This window comes from Crocodylus siamensis, chromosome 3 (genome assembly GCF_052110815.1).
Source record: "Crocodylus siamensis isolate JL-2025a chromosome 3, ASM5211081v1, whole genome shotgun sequence".
Lineage (NCBI taxonomy): Eukaryota > Metazoa > Chordata > Crocodylia > Crocodylidae > Crocodylus > Crocodylus siamensis.
This window is the reverse complement of record NC_143397.1, coordinates 152,918,950-152,924,949: the sequence shown is the minus strand read 5'-3', so window position 1 is coordinate 152,924,949 and position 6,000 is coordinate 152,918,950.

Here is a 6,000-nt window from a genome sequence, read left to right as displayed (position 1 = left end):
TGTTACTTACAAGAGAACTATTAATTTGTAATCAATCTTGTTCTGTGTAGATACAAACCATAGACAGGGTATGCCTTGCTGCAATCACAGATAGAAGAATGCCCCAATAGCCAGGCTGCCAAAAGTGAGCATCAAGCATAGACTTGATTTGTTTTTTTTTCCCCTTTATGTTTTCTTCATCCTTTCCTAAGTAGAAGGCACTATTGATTTAAAATGGATCTTTCCAATTCCTAGTGCTTGAGTAACCTGAACAGCTGAGCTCTAGTATGTTTTGATAGTTTCACTTGATAACGATTCAGTTTTGCCCTCTTTTCTCACATTTGGTAGTACATTATACCACAGCAGTCTTTTTGACTTCAGCATAATTCTTGAATTGCTCAGCATAAGTACAAGGAACCTACAAAGGGCCGGACTGTTCAATACCACCATGGGTACTGATCATAATCTGCTTTCAGACAACAAGGCACAGCAAGTGTGTAGTAACTACAAGTTAAAAACAGGAATGGGAGGAATTTCATCAGTGAGTATGTGTGGGCAGAGCTCTGTGTATATTTATCTTGCCAAATGTGTTTCCTTACAAGGATGTGCTATCAACAGAAGAACAACAACAAAAAAAGAGCAAACAATCCAAAAAATGTCTGGAAATGGGCTGATACATCCACCCTAATAAAGAGCCTACTGCCATTCAAGTCAAGGAGATTTTTAGCCCTGAATGCAATGGGAGAGGGAGCAGACCCCCACATGAACTAAGAAACACCCTGAAATTGTTGAACACACAGTAGATTCAGGCCAAAGAAAAAATGATGCAATTTCATATGGTTTAAAAAAGAAGAGATTTCATATGGTTATAAAGAATTATAAATAATATCCACTGTTTGCAATTTGCAGACATGTTGGATACAACTTAGATTACTCCTTTTTTGTCATCTGTATAGTTGCCATTTTTCTTTTATTTTAAGCTTTGGAAATCTCTCTGTTTCCAATGCAATTTCAACAGAGTTAAAACACATGGCTGCATTTTTCCCCCTAAAAATGCCCCTATTTATAGTGCACGCACATGCACCAATGTGTGTGCGTGTGTGCGCGCATGTGCGCGTGTGTGCGCGCGCGTGTAAAACATCAAAAGCAGTGAGATTGTCCAGGAAGGACAAACACAGACAAGGTCAAAGAAAAATATTCCTTAGAATAGCCCTTAAGCAGGCAGAAGAATTAGGCCTGATTTATGAATGTATTTCCACAATTTACTTGAAAATTTGTAATGTCTGTGCAGCCTGGCAAGAAAAAAAGGTGAGGGTAATGTGAAGGAATGCTTCTATTCCACTTTATTGTAAAATTATCCCATGTTACCTGCTCTAATCCCCTGAAAACAAATTAAATCCTCACTAAGCTGACTTTAAATCAATAGTTTCATTTAAGAATAGTGTGACTTAATAAAAATAAAAAACTAACTGGTCCAGCCAATTTAAGAGGGAAATAAATCATTGCCCAAGGAAAAAAACAGATTTGACTTGTATATGGGCCACAGTTTTGTTGAAGGGAAGAACCTGCGGTCTAAATTAACTCAGGGTGTATTACAAATCTCATCAACCTCATTCAGAGATTTGCTCCACTGTATATGCACCAGGAAGGAAGATTGCCAAAAAATAAGAGATGTTATGAATTGAAACAATATCTCTGAGAACACGCGGTAAATCATGAAACAAAATGTGCTTTTGAATCCCACTGAAATATCACCTCGCACTCCAGCATCTCTCTGATCTCCAGAGAGGACGTTTCTGAAATAGGAAGTATGCCATACTTGCAACCATGGCATCAATAAAAATGGTTACTTTAAAGGGGAAGGAACACTGAAGTGAGGCACTGAAGTAAGAGTCAAGAGATATGGGCTCATTTTTTAAAATACATCTGTCATTCTTTAAATCAAAGGCTGTAGCAAAAACCACAAAAATTAATTGACGACATTATTAGTAAATGTATTGGATAAATTATTGTTCTAAAATGATCAAATAATACTTAACTTTAGTTGTGTTGACTAGTACTAAATATTCTAGTAGGCAGCACTTAGAAAATGAGCATCAGAGTACCAAAGAGACTTACTCAATGTCCACAAGGCATTTCTAGTCCCTGATGGGGCTATCAAGAGAACTTAAAAATCTTAACTCAGGGTTGCTTTTTTGGCAGGTGCTCACACCCTTCTCAAGTGCCTCTCTATCCTCTTCTCCTCAAGCAGCTGCTCTATTTTCTGTTTCCTGCCCTGCACTCCCTGCTCAACCTGCTGTTCTGCTTTCTGCTCCCTGTCCTATCTGCCATTGTGCTGCTTGTCCCCTCCCTGGTCTGCTTTGTGTGGCTGTCTGAGCCACTTGTGTCTTGTGTGCTGCAGTTTAGTCACCACTGCTGTAACCTTTCCTTAAAACTGTTCATGCCTTCAGCAAGGACTTGAAATTTAAAAAAAGCCTCTTATGCTAATTTAATCCATTTCAAATAATTCACTAACCTTATGGGAAGTGTTTTGCATCATGGTAAAGGTTGAATGACTAAATTGTTATTAATAATAAGCGTTTTATACTGTTTGTGTCAGGGACAAATTTACCAGGATTGAAACACATAAGAAACTTGTTAAATTAAGAAAAGCGGGCTTTTATCTTATTGTTTTGTGGACTAGCCAAATAGTTCCTACTTCCTTCATTAATTCCTACTCAGTCAAAAAACACCACTCAAATGAACAAGACTTCATCGCATAGCTAAAGACTGTTCAGGTCAGTAGGAACAGTAGGATCAAGTAGTCAATTCCAAATTTTCAGTTTTAGGCATGTAGATATCTACATTTTAACCAAGATATCTTCCACGCTGCATTACCAATGTATATACTAGATCTGGAAAAGCTGTTGCATGGGATGTGATAACAACTTTATATGATATTTACTGTATACATCTCAAACCTACTCTGAGTGTGTGCATGTATATATATTTTAAAGTGGTATTATAACAGATACTTAATCAACTACAGTTGAGCCAAATGCTGTCTTTCTATAGCAGGGGTAGGCAACCACCAGAACGAGTGCCAGGGTGTGGCACTCAAAGGCATTTTGCTTGGCATGTGCACCTCTGGGTGGATGGCAGGGAAGAGGCTGAGGCTACATGGCCACAAAAAGGATCGGGCCCCTCATGGCTCCCCCACCATCTGCCCCAGGCACACCAACATCTTACAAGTTGAAGTTGGGGATGTTTTTGGTATTCTGCCCCCAGATGTTGCTGACTCCTGCTATATAGGCTCAGGCAACTTCTTTCCATCTCTAATCTCATTAGCAATGAACTCCGGAACAAATATATAAATAAAATAGAATGTGGATCATATCTCTTTCAAGCACATTGTGAGGCCTCTCTCTTTCACTGAGACACTTATTTCAGGGGATTTTTTTTTAGCCGAATGTTTTCCCCTTTTAAAAATAATAAAAAAGCTGCAGGGGCAGAAGTGACTTCTTTGGAACATCAGGAGCAAGGAAAGTACTTTGTAGGGTTGAGAGACCGAGACCTGACAGGATATTCTATGACTGTGTGTTTAACAGGTAGTTTGAGTTACAGTTATCCATATTTGTATTCCCCCTTAAGTGCTCCTAGGCTCTGCTATCCCACTGTGATTTTGAGATATGAGGTCTTAAGAAAAGTTGGATCAAGTAGTGTCTCACAAGATCATCTACACCAGATTTTTTTTCCCTTTTTGCTTTTGCTTATCATTTTTCTTATCCTTTCTTGATTCTGAGCCTGCCTATTTATTTGTTATAGGGATAACCATCTGTGTTAGAGCTGAAATGAAGGATTGTCATATATGTTACATTTGTATTTGATGGACTCCTAGCTAGATAAATATATTATACACTGTGTGTACTGTAGGAAAGTGGAAGCTAATTTTCCTTTCAGGCACCAAATCATTTAATTGTGCTTTAAAATGAGCTTTAAGTAGCTCAGGAAGATTTATGTTTCTATTTTCCCCTTTGGGAAGACCCTATCTTTCCTACCACTTTTTCATTTCTTTTTCAAAATTCCTTTGAAATGTGTGGTTTCATTCCTTTCAACAAGAATTATTTGGGCCTTCTTTAACAGAAAAATGTGAAAGCTGCCCAATTCATCAGTTCATCTAGTACCTAGCCAGTAATATTTTCCTAGTGCCCAGTAAGTTTGGCTGTTCAGATTTTCTGTATCACAAGCCAGTCACCCAAAACAGAAGACACCAAAAATTAAACTCCACTTTTGAAAAGGCATCCCTAAGCAAAAGGTTACTTTCTTGTTTAAAATGCTCCATGTCAGTCCTCCTTTAATTTCCATTCTAAGTCCAAATTTTCAAAACAAGGTACCTCTTCTGCACATGCACTAGAAATTTAAATCAGCTGTTGCATAAAAAAACCCCTTGGAAATTACATATGCAAACCCTTAATTATACAAATTAGGAGTATATGGAGAGCAAATGGGGTTTGATGATCTGATGCACATTATAGGGAGTAAATTGCTCAGAAATCTATGTAAAATTATGCATGAGGTCCAAAACAGGAAGTGAAATTTTGAATATTTATCCTTTGAATTCTATTGAAGATGTAAGGTAAGCTTATTAACGTTCAATTTTTGACAAGTCAAAAACAATTGGCAAAGTTCAATTCATTGTCTTACCACAGGTGCTCTCAGTAGTGGCAGATAACAGAGCAAGAAGCATTGGTCTCGTGTTGCAGCAAGGGAAGTGTAGGTTAGTTATTAGGAAAAACTCTGTCACTAGTAGGGTAGTAAAGCACTGAAGCAGGTTACCCAAACAGCTAATCAGTCCCCAGCCTGTATTAATACATGCAGTTAATCCAGTCCAAGTGCTCACCTGCTCATGCCTAGCAAAGAGGCATGCAGGCAGCAGCCAGGCAGCAGCATGGGTGGGCGCGCCTCCAGCCCACTGGATGAGAGCAAGTGCAGGAAGGGATTAGTACAGCCTAATTTATTTGTTTTATAAATATTGATTTTAATAGTTATAAAGAGTAAAATCTATCTGTTTGTTTTTGTTATTTGAAATTCATTCATCATTCTTGATGAGCAACTCACTAGTATACCATATTATTAATATTCATTCTGGGCAACATCAACAGTGGCAAACCTCATTTCTTCAGATGTTTAGTTTGGTTTGGACATTTCATTGAAAACCCTCAAGAACTTTGAGACACCAAACATATATGTTTACCTATTTAGGCATGTGGGGATATTTTGACTATAGGTGACCTATCAAAAGCAAGTTTATGTTGTGCCTGGGGGGACCCAACTGTTCCTTTTCAGAAGTTTCTAACATTTCTTTCACAAGCTGAATGTGATCTACAAATAACTTCCCCTAAGAAAGTTGTTTTTTCTGGTTTAGAAAGAATATTATGACAAATTAATATTCTTCCTAAACCTTAATAAGGTTTCTTCCTAAATTCTTAATACATACATTTCTGTTTTAAACTGAAACTAGAAAATGTTGAAATGAAACCATGAAAGCAGATATTCTGAGCATGCAAATAGCTCTTCCTTTACATACTGGCTTATGAGATCTTAAAAAAATACTTTGGAACATGGATGCTCATTCTTTTTATTTCCATTCACTATTACCCATCACATTATCAACTGAAAAAGAATACTTGACAAGAGACCAAACAAGGAACCATAAATCTCTCTACTTCTTGGTAATCTCATGCATTCCTGATTCCCAAATGATCTATCAAGAGGTCATTTAGTGAGAAACCAGCCTGCCAGACCTCACTTTCTCCCTCAGTGTTTCAACTTCTTTTCCTTACTTCATTCTCAGCACCAGTCCATTTGAAGGGGAAAAAAATGTAGTATTCTTTACAAGAAACTCCATTTTAAATAAAATCTCCTTAGACAATAAAACAAAACCCAAACACCTGTTTTCCTGACAACTTTCCTGGAGTGTTTGGCTTAAAGAATTGGGAACATACACCACTTTGTTCAATTCTCTACAAATGAACATTTTCA